Source organism: Thermobia domestica, chromosome 11 (genome assembly GCF_964235325.1).
Source record: "Thermobia domestica chromosome 11, izTheDome1.hap1.1, whole genome shotgun sequence".
NCBI lineage: Eukaryota > Metazoa > Arthropoda > Insecta > Zygentoma > Lepismatidae > Thermobia > Thermobia domestica.
The window spans coordinates 156,776,137-156,800,876 of record NC_137464.1 but is presented as its reverse complement, the minus strand read 5'-3'; the positions used below and the strand labels follow the sequence as shown (position 1 = coordinate 156,800,876).

The 24,740-nt window shown below is 37.0% G+C and overlaps 1 protein-coding gene across 1 annotated transcript in view; it reads right to left on the bottom strand.

The window, feature by feature from the left end:
• The window catches only part of LOC145663684 (protein yellow-like), a 31,485-nt gene extending 20,538 nt beyond the window's left edge, over window positions 1-10,947 (bottom strand). Inside the window, exon 1 of the mRNA XM_081729782.1 lies at window positions 10,864-10,947. The gene's annotated coding sequence lies outside the window, so the exon portion shown is untranslated. The remainder of the gene's footprint in view (window positions 1-10,863) is intronic.
• Window positions 10,948-24,740: the final 13,793 nt, after the last annotated feature.

The following is a 24,740-nucleotide window of genomic DNA, read 5'->3' as shown; positions in this document are numbered from 1 at the left end:
GGTACAGAGTTACGAGTTGTACATTTCCACATGATCTACATAGGCATGCAGGATTACACACGTAAAATTTCATTGCTCGACGTTATGTGAAAATGGGTCGGCGTAAAATTTTCTAGCGCACCTTTCGTTAGCCGGCAAATTTCAAAGACATCACACATGTGAAAATTACTCAGAAGCTATTGATTTGCGATCCCTGGTTCATATAGGTGAAAATGTTCCGAAATACCTGTAGAATATCCCCTTGCAAGGAATGTATCGAATTACAAGTCACCCTGTATATATATATACGAGATTTTTCGCAGGAGAGGGCAAAGTTTGTCTTCAGGTTTCGTATTTTTAATATAGCTATAATAAGAGAAAGGATATGCAAAGAAGTCGGACTGAAGCAGGGGCGGATCCAGGATGGACTTCTAGGGGGGGGCGGTGGGTTTGAATACTGCTACTTAAAACTACCTTTAAGAGCTCCAAACTCTAAGATGGGATTTACTTATATATATAAAATAAGAAAATTTCCTCTTCTGGGGGGGAGGCGATCGCTCCGATCGCCCCCCTGGATCCGCCACTGGACTGAAGCTGATTTATTTGATATCATCTTTGTATTCACGGTAGTATCACATGACATAATTAGTAAGATCGCCAGGTATTCAAACTAAAAGAGGGTGTGCATCCAATAATGATATAAGTATTACACCTTTACACAAACTTAAAGAAAACAACATATTGTTATGCCCAAGGGTGTATATAAAGAAATTTAGGTGAGTATTAGGGGTGTTGAGAGTATGTAGAATATTCCCTGGACATAATATCTACTTTTACAGAAGTTGTATACGTATAAAAATAAATTCAGCATTAAATTCAGAAAATTTTTAATTATGCCCGGAAACTTAATACAAACTATTCATATGCTTGTTAGGGTGAGGCCATACCCTCCCTTATGGAGACCAGGATGCACCTGTATTGCAATATGTTGTTGTGTGTACTTGACAACCGAGAATAGCAAAGCCATCTTAATGATAGCTTACCATACCCACTTGGTCGGGGGCCCCGCGAACAGAATGGCATGTATTAATTACATGTATTAGGGGCAAAATTTAGTCATAGGAACCACAACACACTTGTTTGCTCTGTGGCCTAATACGCTGTTAAAACGGTACTGGAGTAGATTAGAGTGGACAATAGAGTAGACGGCTCCAGCGCGGGGCCCGATTGGTCGAAATCGGTCCAATCGGCTTAAGGCCAGTCCTGCCCGGCAAAACATCGACATCCCTTCATCTGGTCATTAAGGAAAGACACTACTTATTCTTTGTAAATCAAAGACATTTTGTATTTAGGATTTTTTGTAATATTTTTTTTTGAAGGGGAAAAGACTGGTCTGGACCGTTATTTAGTCTCTACCTATAAAATCATTACAATATAATTTTTTTCAGAAAATATATATTTCTATGTGAAATAAAATTTGTACTCTTAATTGGGATAATAAACTTCGTTTTGGGCTTTGTGTGTTTGGAAAAAAAAATTTGTTTTTACATACAAATTTGGGCTTTAGATTCAATACTTTTCAGGCAAAACTTTCTTGTATGCCTTATATCTGGAAAACTACAACAGTGTAGCCAAACGCCAATTATCACTCAATATGATGTGCTTATTCCCTAAAAATATAAAAACTCGATTTAGAGGTCGTTCAAAAATTTTCTTGCCCCTGATCCAAAAAATCCAATGTATTTCATTTAATCAAAACTTTTGTTGTACGCCTTATTGCTGGAGAAATACATATAGTGTAACCAAACCCAAACTATCATTTACCTCAGTATAACGTGCTTATTCCGTAAAAAAATACGAAAACTCGATTTAGGGGCCGTTCAAAAATTTTGTGGCCCTTGAACCAAAAAATCCATTATATTTCATTCAATCAAAAAAAATTGCACGCTTTATATCTGGAGAACTACATATAGTGTAGCCAAACCAAACTATCACTTAACTCAGAATGATGTTCTTATTCCGTAAAAAAAAAAAAAAAAAAAAAAAAAAAAAAAAAAAAAAAACTCGATTTAGTGACCGTTCAAAAATGTTGTGGTCCCTGATCCAAGAAGTTTTCATTGTGCAAGATCGCAATCTTTTGGTGCGTTTTTGGTCATTCCTAAAATTCTTGATTTTGTATTGCTTCAAGTAATTAAAATTCTTGGGAAATGAATTTCATATCTTTATATATATTAATGAAATTATTATTATCACTAATAGTGATAGTAGTATATTTACGAGGGCAAGTTAAAAATTATCTAAACTTTTGTCATAACTTTTCTTACATTGTGCACTTTGTCTTCTGTCCTCGTATATTTTAATATTATACTGTTGTGGTAATGCTGTGAAAGTGTGATCGTAATTTCTCTATTTTTCCTCCTTCTGTTGCAGATATATCATGGCTGCTCCATTAGAAATTTGCACCAAAGAGGAACAACGAGCAGTGATCCGATTCCTCTGGTCGGAGGGTGTCAAAGGACAGACATTCATCACAGACTATCATCGCAATATGGGAGAAGTGCACTATCAAGTAAAACTGTTTTTGAGGCTCGAGAAGTTTAAAAGTGGTCGAACAAGTGTAACGCATGAAGAGGGAGCAGCACGGCCACCAACCTCCACTACAGATGACAACATTCAACAAGCTCGAGAGATGGTTCTGGCGAATAGGCGAATCACTATCGATTAGATAGCACCTGCTTTGAACATCAGTCATGGCTCTGTCCATCAAATCATCCACGACGAGCTCGGTGTTCATACTCGTAAAGTCAGATTTAGACGTGCAAAATACGGTGCAAAATTGGCTTCATGACCAACCGAAAACCTTTTATTTGGAAGGAATACGTAAGCTCGTTGACTGTTAGGCCAAGTGCATTTATAAGGAGAGAGATTGCGTAGCAAAATGATGTACATAGTATAACTCTAGCTTCATGTAAATAAACTGTAGAATGAAAAGTGTAGATAATTATTGACTCGCCCTCGTATAATATAGTAATTTTCGAATAGTCAAGATTCTCAAAGCAAATTGTAAAGCTACGTTTAATAAATAATAGTAAGAAAGCAATTCTTCCTTTGCTAATTGCGATGATTGTTGGATAGGGATGCGCACGAGTCGAATCGAGTCGAAATTTAAGCCTATTTCTACTCGTTTCGAGAAAATGTCTCAACTCGACAGTTTCTGTCTCGGCTCGACTCGAGTAAAGATAAAATATAAGAGTTAAAATATACGCACACATCAGCCAGAACATTATGACTACCTACCTAATTGTCAGTATGTCTACCTTTGACACGGATAACAACGGCGACGCATCTTGGCATGGACGCAATGATACTTGGTACGTCGCTGGAGAGGGCTAAACCACATATGCACACACAAGTTACCTAATTCCCGTAAATTTCGGGAGGGGGCGATGCACTCTGACGTCACGTTCAATCACATCCTTGATGTGTTCGATTGGGTTCAGATCCGGCTAGTTGAGGGGCCAGCACATCACTTGGAACTCGCCTCTGTGTTTCTCGAACCACTCCATCACACTCCTGGCCTTGTGACATGATGCATTATCTTGTTGAAAAATGTCAATAATGTTGGGAAACATGGTCGTCATGAAGGAATGTACGTAGTCTGCAAGCAGTGTGCAATACGCCTCGGTCGTCATGGTGCCTTGATCGAGCTCCACTAGATACATGGATGCTCACTTGAATTTTCCTCAGAGCATAATAATTCCGCCCCCAGCTTGTCTCCGTTCCGCAGTACAGGTGTCAAGGAGCTGTTCTCTTGGAACACGACGGATTCGCACCCTCTGATCGTCATGATGAAGAAGGTATCGGGATTTATCAGACACTGCAACGCTCTGCCACTGCGCCAAGGTTCAATGACGATGGTCACGTGTTCATATCAGTCGTAGTTGCTGATATCGTTGTGTTAACATTTGCACATGGATGGTTCGCCGGCGGCCCATCGTTAGGAGTGTTCGGTGCACTGTATGTTTAGACACACTTGCACTTTGTCCAGTATTCAAGTCTAAAGGCTTGGAAAAATAGCTTTATACAAAGTAGACAATCAAATATTATTATTATGTTTGAAGTACAATCAAATTACTAGTTTTAATTAACAGAATTGAGCTGAAAATTAAATCTTGATCTCGAAAGATTAACTATTAAGTTTATGCGTTCTGTACCTTTCTAACGTAATAAATGCTGGAATTGGTTTCAAGGCTGTTTCTGAGTGAATACTTTCTTCAAAATAATATTAAAAACTATAGAAAGATTTTTGAAACATTCGAGTTGAGTCGAGATTTTTACGAGTAGTCGCGACTCGACTCGTGTCTCGACTCGAAAATTCGAGTCGAGAAATATGTTTGTCTCCACTCGTCTCGAATTTTACAAAGTGTGTCTCGACTCGAATTCTAGTCTAGTCGAGTCGAGATTCGAGACATGTCTCGACTCGTGCGCATCCCTATTGCTAAACCTCTAAGTCACTATTCAATACCGTTTCTTGCTTTTACTTTCCGTTTCTCTCCCTTTTCGTTGCTATTCAATCCTAATAGGCTTTTTTCAGTCTGTGTTATTGAATCTATTCAGTCTCTTTGTTTTTCTACTTTCTACTTTAAAATAAGTGCTGCCGCTCGTATTAATAGTTGATAAGAATAAATTGTTATGTTAGCAGAAGTACCGTTGAAATATCGAGAGAAGAAAAGGTTTAACTCGTGTTATAAAATCCAGAATCGTGTGAATAGCAAAGAAAAAATAGTGAAAGTTTTAAACTTATTCCACGAGGGTATGAAACGTAATTTGTAAAGTTTTATAACTTAATTTGTAGTCACTGTACACGTATATTTATATAACCTGAGTTTGTGTTTTACGTTTCTGCTGTGATGTATTTGAACTTTGAAGCGAGAGATTCATATTACTGATTCTGATATATTGACGGAATTTTTACTGCTCTCAGCACTCGAAGTATGTATAACGTTCTCTTTATTAATATTATTGCTATTATTATTACATACAAATGTTAAACTGTATGTGAATAGAATCTTCACTGCAGTCTCCCTCTCAACAACATCGATTATATTCTCGGCGATGAACAAGTGGCAAGTGTAATTGTGTTAGGGCGCGCAGGAACAAAGACAAAAGCAGTAATCAATTTAGTACTTGTGTGCTCAAATAGGGGCAATGATAGCTCTGAGTCCACTGGCGGTCGCTGACCTGTCAGGATGATCCGAATGATTCTTCTGTCCAGACGAACGTTTCCTGTAGGAACCCTCTAGTTTCCATAGTTAAATACTGAAAATGAAATTATCTTTTTAAGTTTAACATCCCACACTTGGTCCCTTTTGGGTACACTACTAATGAATCACAGGCATGTCACAACCCACGCGAGCTGTTATTTTTAGTAAAGTCTATCCGAATCTCGCAGTCCACTATGTAACTGTGCTTGAAGTCACTTAATTGTATCATTGGTAGTGTCGTCCTAGGATTAGACTCATAGACTATGACACATATACAAAGCATTCACATACACAACTACACTCCTGTCCAACAATCTTGGAAGTAGTAGATGTCCTGTACAGACACTACAATCAACCTTCCCTCTACGATGGCAAATTATGAAACTAAAAAATGTATCTTAAACAGAGATGTTCACCCTCGCGAGGGTGGCCCTCTCGAGGGCATCCTCACCCTCAAGTTCCCTCGCCCACAGTGACGCGAGGGCGAGGAAGCGCGAGGGCGAGGACAAGTTTTGGCCGCGAGGGCGAGGGTGCGCGAGGGCGAGAACAAGCTTCGATGGCGAGGGTGATGGTACGCGTCAAAGTGGGTGTTCAAAGGTTCAAAGTGGGTGTAGTAACCATAATTTCAAGTGGTTGATGGTAACGGTGCAGAAACAACTACGCTAGGAAGGCTCATGTAATTCATGAATATCTATTATAAGAGTCGTCTAATAACCTGTTGCAAAATTCGAATATATTGCTTATTCATTATCTTCTCCTTACTCCTTCGAAATAAAATATTTTTAAGTCATATGATTGAACTCGCTTTCTTTCTCGCCTCTCCAAATATTGCACTCACTATTATCAATCATTTCTGTTGGTTAAATCTTACGATTTCACTGATGTTTCAAATTTTAAAATAGTTTTTCACTAGTTCGTAATTTTAACTTAATCTAAGTTTATCCAACATGTACAGAGCAAGTATGCATAAACTTAGAACATTGTTTACAATGAGTATTTCAGACAAAACACAGTGTTTGTAAATCACAAGCAGATGGAGACAAAATGATATAACGAAGAGAGAGATAGGAAAAATATCAAAATATGCAACCGAATTTTGTGCCCTGACTGCCCCACTGGGGCTTTTATCATGGGGCCCTGGGAGACCATTCAAAGATTTTAAGTTGTAAGATATGTAATTTGATACTTTATTGAAAGAATCATGAAAAATAAGCAATTTTTGTAAAAAGAAGTTTTTCGTGTGGGGCACCGTTTACAAAATGACCACCAGCTAACTGTGAGTTTTATCTCATTATGAAAATTCAGCCTTCAATGATGGCAACTTCGTAAACGGTGCCTCATACGAAATACTATTGCTGGGAAAAATGTTATCTTTTCCCACGATACTTTCAATGATGTATTAAATTACATACCTTGCAATTAGATCTATTGGATCCCTACGGGGCTTCATAAGAAGTATGTGACACGAATATACCTCTCTATTCTATTCGTCTTCAGACATTTTCCTATCTCATTTTTTATATCGTGAGGGTTGTAGACCACGGTTATCTAGAATGTTTAAGAAACTAATATAAATTTTGACTGTATTCATATAAGAAATGTAGACTTTTAATGCATTGTAATTTAACGAATAAAAATTTGCACTTATTATCTTAGAGGCTTTGCATTTGATAAGCGTGATGTATTTTCTACAAATTTAATTTGACTGTATTGCTGTTCCTCAAGTCCGTCTACGAACTTTCTCTTCCCCTATCGTTGATTTACTCCTCTTCTGTATATTATTATTATTATTATTATTATTATTATTATTATTATTATTATTATTATTATTATTATTATTATTATTATTATTATTATTTTGAGTCTTATGGGAAGACAGATATATTTCTCCGACTCGGCCTTAGTTACATACCACTGTTTTTTAAGTTAAAATGTCTTATAGTAAAAAATGTATCTGTTTGGATTTCTTCGTTAGCAAAAGCTTATGTAATAAAGCTGCAACACCAGTAAACAGCAGCGATTTACTATAAAATTTAAAATGAATAGGTTTTACAATTTACCATAAATACGAAAAAATGAATAAATATTAAACCATGGCTGATTTTTAACATATTACAATATTAAATTACTGTATATGGTATTGCATGCAAATTTATTTATGTTCCTATAAGATGTAAGTATACTGAGAACGAGATAGTTGCGTATGTGTTCACTTTCGGTCAGAACTGCACTAGTAACTTGTGTATAAAACTATAATAGAAAATTATGAGTTTTCTTAATTAGAATGGATGTTTAAGGTGGTTATTTGGTAGCAACAGAGCGTAGGAAATATATAATTTTAAACAAATTTCTGAAGTAATATATTTTCACTAATATATGTCATATGACAGTGTCGAGTTAAAGCACATAAATCTTGTGGTTTTGAAACTGAAAAAGGGGAAATGATGGAAATAAAAGAAACAATAAAGGAGACCAATCTAAAAGTAATCCCATGAGAAAGATCCCAGAAATAAAGGATAGAGAGTGAATTAAAGAGTTTATGAGATGGCAATGAAGGCGGGGCGAGAGGAGCTCAGGTTATAAAAGGACGGAAATTATTACAAGATCGGTTCTTGCAATTTTTAGAAATAAAGGGCCATGATATCCCTCCCTCATAGTTACGCTAATGAAGCACGCAGCATATATGTTTAGTTTCTTTAGAGTTCAATGTAAAATCGATTTTAAAAATATTTAATACACACTGCAGATAAAAATTGAATATCTTCTCTCTATATTAATATGACATATCAATAATTTATGTGCTAAATAATTAAGTAACTCTTACATCTAATCTAATATAAATAAAATAAAGTGTGTGTGTGGGTGTGTGTGTGTGGTTGTGTATGTGGGTGTGGGTGTGGGTGTGTGTGTGTATGTCGGTCTGTCTGTCTGTGTCTGTGTGCGGCCTGGGGACCAGGCGAGTGGACCGAGAGTTATCACATTTTGGTCACGGGTACCTTGGTCCAGGCTTCAGACCAAGACGAAGCGTTTTTTTTTCTTTCTTTCAAAATTCGAACCAGAGGGGTATCAGGAGGGGCGTTTACCGGGACATGTAAAAAGTACTAGAAAATAACCGATATTAGTATCAAATTCATAGTTTTCGCGGTCGCTCAAGGGTGAAACTCCGATCGCATTAACTCCAAATTTACCCGATTCGGCTGCGGGCCGGGGGTCATCTGAGGGGGAGGTTACCGAGACATGTAAAAATAATCTAAAATGATGATTTTAGTGTCAGATCCATAGTTTTCGCGGTAACTCAGATGATTGGTTGACTTCCAAATACGCCGGCTGGGGGCCAGAGGTGTTTATATATATATATATATATATATATATATATATATATATATATATTCGAACCAGGGGTCTTGGAGGACGTTTACCGTTATGTGTAAAAGTAGTAGGAAATGATATTTTTCCTATCGTTGTTCAGTTTGTTTACATAGATATTTTGTCTGCCCCATGGGAAGAATTGGTATTTCAGCTAGTCTAATATAATCTAATAACGATAAACACGTCTCCTTCAATACACGTATGTCTTGTAACTCATTTAGTTTCTGTAAGCTTTTATTATATTATTAAGGAGCTTAAAATTTATTTTTGTAAGGTTGACGCATAGTTATCGTCACTCCACTGGGTGAAATCTAACATTTTGAAAATGAAAATGAAATCTTTAAGTTTTACGTCCCACGGATATGCCGGTTAGGCTAAAGGAGACGGTGATGAGAGATGAGTGAGACGGTGGAATGAAGAAAGTGGGAGAACCCCGAGAAAACCCACGAGCACGGTGTTTGTCCACCACAAAGTTCACATGGCGCGAGCTGGGATCGAACCAGGGACCACAAATACCGGAACTCTAACATTTTGGGTTTCAATATGCGGGCGAAGAGGGAGATAAGACCTATCCTTGGGATACTCAATTCATATCAAGAAACTTTTTTGCCCTAACACCTATCGACAGAGAAAGGGTGGACATACTCTTCTATAAGACTTCCTATATTCATTCATAGCATATACTCACTCTATTGTAAATATGCAATCATACCATACACTGTTATAATCAAATGTTTGAAAATTACGTATTTAGGATGTGATTAATTAAATAAAAGAGGAAACGTTACTCATAATAATTAGAAAATTATTAATTCTTAATAGGGCAATTTTCGTTAAGAATGGAAAAATTTTCGGAAAAAATGATGAAAATCCTAGATTTTTTTTCGTTTTACAATACTAGTTTTATCTTATAGGGAGGAACAACTACTCCTTTCAAACCTTCTTCCCTATGTAACAAAAATTATATTTTGGACTTATACATTTAGTAATCTTTGAACATAGATTAATTTTACTCCGAGATATAATATCACAGCATCTAAATGACGTAAGATCAGCTAACATCAATTTCTAGCGTTAATTTTGTTTTTCAAAACAGTCAAAGGTTGTATGAAGCACACTATTCACCATCAATTCTTCGCTATAAACAAATCGAGTTTATGTTCTACTGAAACTTTCCTGTAAAGCGACTGATGTAAAGTGGTATTGAACAAGAAGTGGTTAGCGTTCGCGCCTTTCGCGTGGGAGTGCCGGGTTCGATTCCCGGCGGGAGCTCGTGGGTGATTCGGATTCCACGTTAATCATCAGGTCCACGTCTCATATAGCCTTACTGCTGAATGGGACGTTAAACTCAAAATCAAGTCAACTGAAAGAATATTTTCAGTAACATGGTAACGTTTCTCTGACTGGGGGGAGGGGTGGAGATCGAAAACAATTTCCGGAATGAGTAATTGAAGATTACGAACTTCCTTTGTCAACATCTGGCTTTTTTTTTTTTTTTTTTTTTTGTTCTCACTTTCATTTTTAAAAACCAAGATTAATAAACTAAACGGAAGTTATTTTTCCAATTACTTATTTTTAATCAGTTGTTCTGAAAGTGTGTGTGTGGGCGGACACTCCCTGACACGCACTATTGGTCAGCAAGGAAAGTGCAGATTTATTGGAAGTTTATATCATAGAGATCAAAAGAGACTTGAGAAGTTAGGTCTATTATTCAATGCATCTCCATCTAAAATTTAACTCGGGATAACACTATACTAAATCCTCGTCTGCTATTTCCACCAAATTGTCTGTCTTTATGGCTTAAGATAATTTTAGTGTTAATTTTGGAAACCAATCTGATATATTTTACAGAAATATACGGTTTTAAATGGTTCATTTATTTTGTGAGGAACTTAAAACTGATTTTTTTTTTTAAATTTTTTAAATAATTTTAGCTTTGAATTTAATCTTCCACAGTTTTACCCTTTAGGCTGAAGAGGACGATAAGAAATGATTGCCCTGACCCTGAGTAGGATTTGAACCAGCGACAGGCAAGTTTAGGTATCGCCAGTCTAACGCCTTAGACAGCTCTACCTTACCAGCTACCAAAACCATTTTTAACTATTGTTGAAATGATGAGTATAACTATAGCAAACCCAAAGGTTATAAGTACTCGAGATAGTGTCTCAAAATTACCTTACATCTATATGTGCAAATATTAGGAAAACTAGTTCTAATTAATGTGTGTGTAATGCAACAACCTGAATCCTACCTTCTTTTTTTCTCCGTAACTCGTGTTAACAAACCAAAAGCAAATATCTAACTAGAAGAAAACTGTTGATAATGCAGCGTTTGGTTTTCAAAATGCCTAGAAGAAAACGTACATATATATAATTATGTGTATTTTTCTATATGGTTGCGCAATTGAAACGAAAGGGAGGAAGACTCAGAAGTTCTGTATTTACGGCTAATACTCAGGTGAATCTTCACTTCACGCTGCCTGGCCATGAACTTTCATAATGGGACTTTTAATAACGTTTCAAGCATCAGGAGCGCCACTAAGATATACTGTATGATCTGCGTTACGAGAGACATCTTATGGTTGAGGTGACGTTTCTCTTATATCATCAACAACATATTATAAGCTCTTTCAGTACTTTTTATTAACACTATTATTCGTATTATCCCGTAAGTGAGCTACAGACTTTTCGCCGTCATCCAAACGTGAACTGCAAATAGTTCTCAACAGCTCCAGTCCGTTTGGAGTACATACGAATATGTATTTACGTATATTTGTATTGATATATGTACAAGGTATGTTCAAAAATATCGAACCTTTGGTTAGTAAAAATACACTTATTGGGTGATATATCAATAAAACGGAGAAGTTACTCATTATTCCCAGTTCGATCCCAGCCCCCGCCAAGTGAACTTTGTGGTGGACAAACACCGTGCTCGTGGGTTTTCTCGGGGTTCTCCCGTTTCCTCCCACTTTCTTCATTCCACCATTTCACTCATCTCTCATCATCACCGTCTCCTTTAGCCTAACCGGCATAACCGTGGGACGTAAAACTCAAAGATTTCATTTCATTTCATTTTCATTATTCCCAGTAGTTACTCGTATTGGTATCAATAAAAAGAGAACTGAGCACTAGTCGTCTCGGCTGACCTCGTAGAAACCCTGCCCCTTTAGAGTAACCAACTAACCATAACACTATTCTCGAGCCGAGTAACTACTCCGCGTTTGATATCAATAAAAATCAGAGACTCCTCTGTGATGCAAGTAACTTCTCCAAATTTGTGAAGCAAGCTCAGTAGGTGATTCCGTGCCAAATATGGCACCGTATGTGATTCTTTTGCAGCGTAGAAAAACTTATAAGCTGCATAGAAATGTTGCAAATGGAGATTACAAAAAACATTATAGGTTCATGAAACAAAATGTAGAGTGGTTAGCACAACATTTTTTAGGAGAATCAACCGACATTCGGGGTGGTGCACTATGTAATGAAGAAAAGATGCGGGTTTTCTTGCGTTACGTGAGTGATCCGGGATTCCAGGTTGGAATGTCAGGGGATTCTGGTATGGCTCAAGGTACCGTGTCTATGACTACTACAAGTGTAATGGATGCGATTATTGCGAAATCTGAAAATGGGTTGTTTCCGAAAATGTGCGTAATATGCAAACAGCAAAGGCAGACTGTCAAGAACAATAAACATTTCCGGATGCTGTCGGAGCACTTGACTATACACACGTGGCAATAAAGAAACCTAGTATTTTGGAGACGAATACGTTAATAGGAAGAGCTCCTTCGTGGCTAAGCGGTTAGCGTACATGCCTTTGGCATGGGAGACCCGCATTCGATTCCCGACGGGAGTCGTGTAGATCGGATTCCACGTTAATCAGTGGGTCCCGTCTCAAATAGCCTCGCTACTGAAAAGGATGTTAAAATCAACTCAACGTTGATAGGAAGGGTGTATACATGAGAATGTATTTTTTATGCCAAGGCGAAAGGGAACACGTATGGTGTGGAAAACGCAATCAGATGGACGTGCTTTATGAAGTAACTGGCAGGACTTTTTCAAAAAAAGGAAACAAAGGTGTCAAGTGTCTGATTTCGTTCTTAAAGCCAAACAATCTACAAAGACCTTGGACAACACGTGATATGCGCTTGTCGTGCTAATCTTGATATTGCTGGATTCGAATCAACATCCATCAGCTCCAATAGGTTCGTTCCCATGGTTTCAGCGTTACTTTCTTGTTTCCCGTTTTTTTATTTTTTTTTATTTTTTTTATTTTTTTTTTTATTCTCGCTGGAATATTAAAAATTCTCTTTTGGATTTGTGTCTCAGTCGTAGCTATGTATTTGATATTTCGTTGCATTTCACTATAATTGGCGTTGCGAAGCTTCGGCTTTCCTTCGTTTACTTTCTGGTAACTGCGACTTTGAAAGTACCACTGGAAACTCTTTTATAACATCCACAAATGCACTTTGATTGAAGATGTCGTTGCTACTTGCCCGTTCCATGACGTTTAGGATATTACGCCATAGGTTATCTACAACGAAATGATCGCGCGACGGATGGCAGAAATGAGTAATCACTCTTTTTATTGATACGACTCACTGCTACGCGCAGAGGAAACGCGAGTGAACGTCCATAAATCTGGAGCAGTCTAGACCTGAGTAGTGGCTTGTTTTATTGATACGAAATTGACGGAGGAGATTACTCCAGCTGTAGTTACTCCGATTCTCGAGCAGGACTTCTCAGGAGTAGTTACTTATTTGTATTGATATCACCCATTGATTTGGAAATCCGAACACTAATCCCTTTCAAAGCAGTCTTCTTTGTAATGCACACACTTCGCCTGACGCTCCCGCCATTGTTGGAAACACTTCTGGAACGCAGCTTTTGGAATAGTGAGCACTCGGGAATCGATTCCGCATGATGTCTTCTCCTGACTCAAATCAGGTCCCTTTTAGTGGCATTTTCAGCTTGAGAAATAGCCAAAAGTCACACGGAGCCATGTCGGGTGAGTGGGGAGCCTGAGGACACACAGAAATGTGGTGAAAGCCTGAATTAAATTTCTCGGACACCCTCCCTATGACCAAATTTTCGTTAAAAACTTACTATTCCAAACCGATTGAATAGTTTCCGCTTGGATATCTCCAAGCTTTCGGCAAAATTGATGCAATATAGATGCTTAAGTTTCTCTGTCATTTTACATAAAACTGAAATCCAACGACCGCTCACTACACGTTTTCACTCGTTGGCAAAATTGACGACTGCGCATGAGTGTCCCCTCTACATCTACACTGAAGAAAGTTTCTCACGCTTCATTGGTTTACGGCGGAAAAAATAAGGTTCGATACTTTTTGAACACACCCGTCGTATGTATTTGGGAACCACGGTGGTTCAGTTATAGAGCGCCGATCTCTAGTAGCGAGGATTCCTTTTTTCGATTCCAGGCTATGTGAGTTCCCGGTTGACAACATCGTGTCTTTGAGTATTGTCGAGATTATTCATCTCCTCTTACGTTTTCTCTCCACCCTCTTTCATCATCATTCACTTCCATTAATCATCCGTTTCCTTTAGCGTAAGAGGCGTTATAGTGGGACATAAATCTAGGAATTCATTTATTATATGTATTCCTTGTAATTCTGTAAATGTAAATTTTTAATAAATCTTTCTGTTCGTTTCTTCCCCCTTTTTAAGTGTTCGAAGTCAGAATTATTCACATATGTACTAGCTGTAGACATCCGTTTTTGCCAGGCCTTAATTCGAACCTGGATAAAAAGGGACGAAATCCATTGCCTTGGTATTTAGCCTCTGCTGTTATATAAGCCCACATACCAAATACGCTATGTGGTTTCCCCATAGAAAAGATACCCTGAAACACTACGAGAAACGTGCATAAATTTTTGTCTTTGAGTTTAACGTTCTACCATTATGCCCTTTAGACTAAGGGAGACGTTGATTAAAGTAAGTGAATAATTGTGGAAGAATTGGTGGAATGAAAAAGTGGAAGGAAACGGGAATAGCCCGAGATAACCCACACACACGATGTTGTTCACCACAAACTTTCTTTGCCGGGGATAGAACTAGGGACCTCAAACCTAAAACTTCATGTTCCTAAGTTTCAAAAGTGTTCAGACGTTATTCAGGTCAAAATCTCAAATTTGAATTTTGGTCAATTTTTAATTCTGAAAAGACAAATTAAACCATCCAAGTTTACAGAATTTATATAGCCGAGTCCTAGATAACAAATGCGAATTTTCATTTTCAACAGTTTCAAAATTTAAGGGTAGACCAAATGTACTTCACCCGAAATTTAAGAGTTTCAAAGTACTCATGTCCAATTAAAGCAGTGGAACTTCGTATTCCTCCATTTGATCGTGTGTTACAATCTATCTTATTGAAAATTAAGTACATTTAAAATTCACACATCATACAAATTCAGTTTTCCCGCCAAAAGTTGAAATTCCCCTCATATATATAGTGTTACTTTTGGCAATATAGCATGGAAATTTTGTGCCCATTGGAAGGGATAAGCAGGCCCAACCAAATATATAGAAATATATATATTGAAGTCCTAGAAAACTTTTAGCAATATATATTTTCAATAATACCCAAATTTAAGAGGTGGGTCAATGTACTCCCCCAATTTTTAAAACGAGAGCATCAATGTACCTATATCCTAGAAAAAGAATTGACCCCTGTATTTATCTATATAAACTTATAATACACTAAAGCCACTAGGGATGCGCACGAGACGAGTCGAGACAGAATTTTCCTGGCAAAATTCGAGTCGAGACAGCTCTTCCAATAGAGAAACATACATTTTTCGAATTGACATATCACTTTTACAGCACATTTTCGAGACGAGACAGCCTCAAATCTTGTCTCGTGTGCATCCCTAAAAGCCACATTATAAAGGATATACCTAATAGTTCAAAAACCTATAAATTTTGAATATTTGGATATTTTTACTCACAAAAATGGACAAGCAGTACCGCCCAAATTTACAGAAAGTTATTTTGACTGCAGAGAACATTTACTAAGTTTTGTTTTTTCACAAGTCCGAAATTTAAGGGATGTTGCCAATGTAACTGTCCTAAATTTTGAAAGGAGTACATGAATGAACTCATGTCTTATAAAGGAGACTGGACCCCAATATTCAACTATATGACAATATAGCGTGATAAAGCCTCATCAAAGAGAATGTAATAGCAGTGTTCGAAGTGGAAGAGAACCAGAAGCGGTATGTTTTATTACGATTTTGACTCGACATACCGGCTACCTACATGTTGAAATGCAGTGAAGGTATGTTGCCTAAAAGATTGCATTTCTATTTATGTAATGACTGAAAACAATTGAGGGCTTCTATGTACTAACGCGGGGCATGGAGATGAAGAGACTTTAATCCTCTCCAACCTTATGAAAAAAAATCCTCGTATGTTGTATTATAGAGAATTATACACGCAAATGCTCAAAAACTGAATGAGGATATTAATAATTTCCTGCGGAAAGACTTCTAGTCCCCCACTCGACCACAAAGGTCCGCTGTCATATCAGACAACCCCTAAACCACCGATGCTCAAAACACGGCATTTATATGCATTAAGGCAAGAAGACACACACACACACAACAAAGAAACAATTCAATATGGTACATCAAAATACAGGCGAGCTTCTTTGCAGAAACCTCATTTTAAAAGCAAAAGGTATAAAAAAAAGTAAGAAATATGTCGATGTTATCAACTTAAAAACTATTTCTACATAAGAAATAAAACCTTTTACGTGCAAAGCTATTCGTCAATTACTATGTATAAAAATGGATTTATTAAAGGTATTTAGCATCTACTTTTCAGTGACGGTATGTTTTAATCATTCAAAACCCAGAGACGCTATGCGTTCATCACTGAAAAACCAGAGGCGGTATGGCATACCACCGCATACTGTCTCACTTCGACCACTCTGTAATAGGTCAGAAACCTATAAATTTTGAACTTTGGCAGTTTTTTACCCATAGTAGGGAACAAGTTTGTACTGATTCGCTACAGCTGACACTACAATTAATATTATTAGTTACGTTAATACGTCCAATTTATTTCAATCTGTGTTATTATTTTGATAGTTATTTGTTCATTATTTTTTTTAAAAAAAATATGTGTTTAAAGTTACGATTTTTACGAATGTAAAATCAAAAAGCGAAATGGAATAAATTTGCATCTCAAAAAGTAGAAGTTTTGATATAAAATAAACAAACGAATGTATAGATGTAAAAAAACTAACGTACGGAAAAAGAGTCTATATATTTTAACTAGTGTATAAAATCTGAAAAAAATTCGTTGATTGTAAACACAATTCTCTAATATTAGGAAAAGAATCAACGTAAGGTATTATTTATTATTACTTTTAACATATATATTTCAATTTAGATTTTGGAGAGAAGATTGGCATTAAAATGCAAAATCACTAGAAGAGCAGGTTCGGAGGGTGGAAACCTTTCCCACTCATAATACATTAGCCACTCAAGATGAAAGACCTAGAATTATAACAGTTACCGGTACCTATTAACCAAATTCTCAGTATAATTTCAATTTGGCATTGACTGTTACAAAGTTTTGATAATTGGTTCATATACCAAAGAAATTAGTATCATGACGGAACTGACGTAGTTTATGGCATACATTGTTAGAGTAAGCACTATGATTTATGTGGCATTATATGTGTATATAATGGATAAAATAGCAGCAATTGTAGTATGCAACATTTCTGATTTCATCTGTAGACGCCATACTTGTGATTTCCTCTGTGTTGACATCTTAGTGTCCCTGGCTAATTCAAATATTTTCAGTATATAATTAGTAATCTCGTGTTACATCGATGTATGCATAGATGTGTATGTGTTGTATAAAGTAGAGTGAAAAATATAAATGGTACGGATTTTATAAAGTATACAATAAATAATAATTACGACTATAGTAAGTGAATGATGAATATAGTAAATGAATAATTAAATAAAATAATAATAAAGATAAAACTGCGTAAATAATGATGAAACGATAATATTAATAACAATGCTTACGTCTGAATGATTAGAAGATTGATCCAGTCTAATGCCAGGCATCTAAATGAGGAAACGAGTAACATCAATAAATGCGCTTATAGAGTAACGGTGATTTAAGAATGTTAAGATATACGATTCTGAAATACTACAAATTATCCCGTGAAGACTCGATAGTACAAGTTATGAGCTCTAATGCCGTTGTTATTTATCATGCCATATAACTGAACTATTTTCCTAGTGAATTGAAGCGTCTTAAGTATTATGAATACCTGGAGTCCGAAACTGAAGACATCACTATTATTACCAGGTTATTAAGGTAATTGTTCACCACTACATCTGCCGTTGTAACGTTATCATCAAATGTTGTAAGTAATACTAAAATTGATAAAGGTTATGTTGATATGGTGAAAATACTATTAACTTACCAGATTTACCTTGAAGGTGTTATTTTATTTATCTTCTAACCTATTGATTTCCTTTGTTTCATATCAAATGTACAGTTCTGTTATACGATATTAATCCATTGACAATAAAATCTCATAGTGAAGTTGTTGTTAAGATCATTTCAAAATTATCAATTTTGTGTTTAGAGTGTAATATCGATTTCGCAGAATGTGCCAACGATAATAATATACAAATATGTATGTTCTAATCAGAAAATCGAATTCACGTGACGCATTTAACCCGCAACAACAAATTTGGATTGCTTTAACAATATCTTTTCCGCGGCGATCGCTGCGGTGGCGACCTAATAACTGGGCTACTTAATTTCAGTTTCTCCCCGAAAATCCAGGCGATGGAAGGACGAGACTAAAAAAAATATCGAAATTTTCAACGTTGCGCGAACAACACAAAATTAGTTATAGTACAGAAATGGCGACGACCAGCCAGGATGAAGTTGAAGCCAATTGTGAATGGATACTACGAAATTACTGTAGGATATCAAGTTGAAGTTCTGTCATTTTGTTTAGAGCAAACCGAATAGTTAAAAAAATGAAAACAGGAATAATTAACTGCGAAACGGAGAACTTACGAGGTAATTACCAGAATTTCAAAATTTTATAGAAATTGTATTTATGAGAATACCGGTTCACACGTACGTGACTGCAAGCTCCTCCGTGGCTAAGCGGTTAGCGTACGCGCCTCTGGCGTGGGAGACTCGGGTTCGATTCCCGGCGGGAGCTCATGTGGTTCGGATTCCACGTTAATCAGTAGGTCCACGTCTCATATAGCCTCGCTGCTGAAAGGGACGCTAAACTAAAATCAACTCAACTCAACGTACCTGACTGCACCGGATAAAAATTAAAATTTAAAAATCGCAATTCCTGTATACTGTTTAGCTGTTTGGAGCTATGGAAATGATAATGTACACGAAAAAGAAGAAAACATCCTGTAAGGATGAAATTTGGAAGAAACAACGTGGCTGACGGAGGTAATATGATCGCGTGAATTTGATTATGCTATCTAAATATAATGTATAAAAAATAAAATATGGCACGAATTCTTTGTTACCCTGATAATTGTTTTAACATAACTTGTTTAATTGTGAAGAGTGGTAAATGTGGGAGATAAGGAGAAACTCTCCGGATCAATTTATAGAAAATATAATGTCCAGAACTGAAGTACAAATGCTTAAATGTAAGTGTTGTAATGAAAGTGTTGTACTAACTGAAAAAGCGGAAAAACGAAAGACTGAAATAAGTGAAAAAATAATTGCTTGTGATGTGTGCAATGGATGGTTCCATTTCATGTGTATGGGACTAGAAGACGAACAGTACGCGTACTTGAGTGGGAAGAGTGTAAGATGGGTATGTGCAAAATGTCAAGAGAAAAATATTCTGATCCGAATTGAAGTTCGAAACGTGACAGAAGGTGAAGAAGTTGAATTGTATATTTACGTCGAAAATGGCGACGAAAGCGAGTTAAGCGATGTGCCTGAAACTCCGGTACAGGTGACGGAAACAGAACCTAAGCAGATGATTGAAGTAGAACCTCATGGTAATGGAAACCAAGTGGAAGAAGCATTGGAAACTGAAAATGAGACAGATCTACGGAATCCTGAAGAGGATATTAGTATATTAATGGAGAGTGTGACCAATGAAGGAACCCAGAATGAAATAGGTGGACATATCGGTAATATTGGAAATAATAAGAATGCCGAATTAACAAACGCAAGTGGAAATACTGAGACGGCAACTAACAACAATAATAGCACCCAAAAAGAAATGGGTGGTAACAATGAAGGAATCTCAAATGATATGATCCAGATGCTAGTAAAGCAAATAGCTCAACTAGAGTTAAACATGAATAAAAACATGGATAACATGAATCAAGACATGAAAAGAATTTCCAGTGATATGAGGACATTAGCAAATAATATGACGCGAGAAATTGAAAAGCTAAAACAAGAAGTGAAGAAGGACGTGAAATTGGTTACAGACAGGTTAGACAAAGAAATTGAAGAACTGAAGACAAGGGAAGCCGAAATTGAAAGAAGACTGGAAACTATGGGAGATGCGGTGGAGTACTTAATGAAAACTCAAAATGACACCCAGATTAGTACAGGAATAATTAAAAGTGAACAAGAGGAAAGTAGGAATGAAATAAAGAAAAATCGGAACCAAGTGTACAAACTGGAAGAAAATTTTAGCCGACGCAAAGAAAAACTGGAAAAACAAGTAGTCGATATTAAAATGAATAATCGGCCAGTGGACTCAGTAACATCACAAGAAAGATTGCCACCTGAAATACCAGTCGTACCAACCGTTTTAAGTTCGTCAACGATATGTAGTACTACGATAACGACAATTAATAGTGATCCGAGGAATGCGACTACGGTCACAACGGCGGGATTCCCCATGTTGAAGGAACCAACATTTGAAATGGAAAGTAGACCTCGTTCATCTAATGTGTATGATAATTATGAGCGATTGGGTCCAAGTAGAGAAAATATTAGTCTTGGAGATGTCACCCCACGGGAACCGTTGTGTATGAGGAATACCCAGCGATGTGAGTTTTCACCAACTGTAGGACTTATCACTCAACATACAAATCCGAGATCCGATAATGAAGGAAGTAACATCAAACCACTAGATCTGAAGGATTTTCCAGAATTCAGTGGAAAACTCAACGGATCGGCGAAAGCATTTTTGAATGAATTAACTCAAACTATAGAACTTTTTAATTTAAGTGAAAAGGGTAAACTTGCGCGATGATGTCTGCTCAAAGAAGCTGGAGCGTGGTTTAGGAATATCCAGTCCGAACTTAAAACATATGACGATTTTGTGCGTAGTTTTAAACGACAGTACCTCTCGCCGAGGTTAGAAAGGGTGCAAAAGCGTCAACTTCAGTATGTGAAGTATGACAAGCTCAAACACGGAAATCTATCTGATTTTGCTTGGGATTTAGTGGACATGTACCAAGAAATTGCAAATAACTTTGATCAAGAAGAGCTGATTGACTTAATTCTGAATAGTATACCTCCTGAAGATGCTAAAATTTTACGTGCTACGCCGAGTAAGAAAGTAGATGATCTTTTGCTGCGTCTGGCTGATATTGAGGACTACAGTCAAAATTCGGTTTTAAACAGTGTTGACGCGAAAAATAATCGAAGAGTCTTTTACAGAACTCCTGTCTGAACTATGTGAAGAGAATGAAAACAGACTCAGCTTCTCAGACAGACGTTGAAGTGAGCCGACAAGTTGCATGGCCTTTAGCGTCAACGAATATGAGCACGGCACCGAAATATGATCGTTTTTCTGGACCAAATTATCACCCAGGATTCCAAGGAAGACGATGAGGATTCTCAAACAAACGAAGGTTGCCGCCATGGTCTCGCAATCGAGCATATTATTACCAACGAGAAGGGAATCTAACTGCAGTACCTACCAGTACAGCGGTAGAACCTCCAAACAATAGAGAGAGTGCTGGGACCGAACCACCGCCTTGCAATCCGACTACGGTTCCAGATCAACGACCTGAATCGGGAAACTGAGGCCGCAGCCTACGGACACAGGGGTTGAAGGCTGCGAAAACATGAATTCCCCTGTTAGAATTTCGGATACGTTAGAGAATACAATTACACATGATGTTTTCCATTACTTTGGCAATTTTATCTTTAAGAAGATCCTAATTTATTTAATTTTGAAGAATTGAAAAAGGCACAAGAAAGTGACGCATATTGTCAGAGTTTGAAGAATAAATTGGTGAAGAATCAACCTAACTCACGGTATTTAAAGAGCCATAATTCGGTTATATTTGTTCAGAATGTAAAACGAGGAAGTTGGCTGTTAGTGGTTGCTCAAGTAATGGCGAATGAATTAGTCCAAAGAATTCATCGAAAGGGACATCTCGGCCAGAAGAAATGTTTGGCATGCCTTAGATCTGTATTTTATTAGAGGACTTTGAAAAAGGACATGATACGTTGTATCCGAAACTGTTTGGATTGTGCGATGAACAAATTTCCAAATAGACAAATTTACCAAGAAACTTATCATTTAACAGCTAACTTCCCACATGATAAATTATGTATGGATATAGAGGGAAAACTGTCTCAAAGTAATGGTTTCTATTACATTCTTTCTATTGTTGATGTATACTCCAGATTTGTGTGTTTCTTTCCCTTGAGTAAGGCTACGGCTGAAGAAATAATCAGGACTTTAGAAAAATTTTACTTTTACTTATTTCCTTATCCAAATACAATTGTTACTGATCAGGGATCACAATTTGTTTCTAATGTCTGGAAAAAGTACTGTCGCAGCCGGAAGATCAAACATTGCCTTACAACACACTATAATTCCCGAGGAAATGGGATCATAGAGCGAAACTATGGAGAGCTTAATAGAATTATAAGAACATACGCTGCCGAAAATCAAAACAAGTGGAGTCGTATGTTAAAAATGGTTCAGGATATCCTAAACCATTCAGTCAACACTACAACACAATCGACCCCAGCCGAACTATTTCTGTCACAGTCAGCTGTGGACAATTTCAAACGCGCCTATTGCTGGCCGGAAGAACTGTTCCCTGTAGATATTCACGACAGAATTTTAGCTCTACAAAATCCTGTCTTGCCGAGATCGAAATCCAATGAATTAGATACGATAAAAACCGATATGGACCTAAGGCTAGGTGATTTGGTGATGAGAAAAACACATAATTTATCATCGACTATTAAAATTGAAACAGCCAAATACTTGCCGTGTTATGTTGGACCATACCGAGTTGAGAAAATATTACCAAACTGTGCTGTTTTAACCACGTTGGCTAATCGACCTATTGGTACACAGAATTTTCGGAATCTCAAACTTTTCAACTGCTCACCTGAGGAAAAGATGAGGCTTCTGAACAAGTATCAACCAGAGAAGCAGATAAGGGAATCCAGCACAGATGGGACTGTCGTTTGCATATTTAAAAGTACTACCACTACAGAAAACTTTGGTATACGAAGAGATTCTACGTCAACATTGAACGATTCTACAATACCAAGTATCTTTTGTCATAGAGGAGGACAATGATAAGGGAAGTAATGAGTTCTTATTTTTACCCATCCCCTACGATCCAAGGTAGTATTGGTGGTATATCCTTGACTTGTGTATTAGACACCGGAGCGGAAGTAAACGTATTGAGTGAAAGAATTTGGCGTCAAATATTAGCCAAATTTCCAACTGCTAAATTACGACCGTACTCACATATGACTTTAGGAACATTTGCAGGTGCTGAACATTTTCATGTAAAAGGCCTACAAGTCGTAAACTTAATACAACAGAATTTGTTCGAAACTCCCTTGTTTGTGGTAAAAAACGCTAAACCTGACTTATTATTGGGGAGCCCATTCCTCAATAAATTTCAATGCGTTATTAATAGTGAGAAACGAGGACTCAGTTTGAAGAACAATAATAACGAACGTATCACTATTGACATATCTAAGCCAAATTTCCTTCAGGTTTCATTGCAGAATATTGACCTTGCTGAGGTGGAAACATTTTTCATCTGTTCACTGAAAGAAGACAAACCGCCTAAAGAAGTGAAGGATCCTGAGCCAAATGTTACTGAATCAGAAATTGAGATTATTCTAAACAATCGAGAAGATTTAGATGAATCAACAAAGGAACGGTTGATATCTATTAAAACGACACCGGCTAATGTTTACTGAATACCCTCGAAGAATTAGGACCGAAGCTTATCGTATCCAACTTACGGATGAAGAACCTATCGTTGGAAAACTTTACAACGTACCTCATGCAATGAGATCTGAGTTCGAAGCTGAATTGGCAAAATGGGTACAACATGGAATAGCGGAAGAAATCTCCTCACCATACCGTAATCCCATGCATTGTGTAAGAAAGTCTTCGGGTGGAGTTAGGCCGGTATTGGATTTGCGTGATCTGAACAAGAAAATAATAGCACCAAAAGTACAAGTAGAACCAATATTTGAAATTCTAGTGAGAGTTAATGGAGCGAAGTATTTTTCATCATTCGATTGTACTGCTGGATATTATGGGCTGGCATTACATCCGGATTCCTATGAATATACCAGTTTTTTCTACTTGGGAAGACAATATTGTCTTAAAGTATTGCCCATGGGTCTACGTTCTTCTCCCGCTGTTTTCCAAAATATGATGAACAAATTCTTCAATATGTCAACTAGAGCATTTGTTACAGTATATCTAAACGATGTTTTATGTTTCTCAGGGGATCTAGAAACACACCTACGCCATCTTGAGGAAGTATTACATACTTTTGGTTCTGCTCACTTCTCTTTAAATTTCAAGAAATGTAAATTCCTTTTAACTGAAATTAAGTTTCTAGGACATATTGTCAGTGGAACTCAAGTGAAAGTTGATCCCAAAATGACCGACGCTATACGTTGTTTCCAAATTCCTAAAAGTAGAAAACAATTGAAGTCGCTCTTAGGCATACTAGGATGGATTCATCGTCACATCCCTAATTATGCTGAATTAACCGCACCTTTCTACAAATTGCTTAAGAAGGATACACCGTTCAAATTCACAGACGAATTATTAAATCAATTCGATTTATTAAGAAAGCTAGCTACTACTCCTCCGGCATTGGGACACC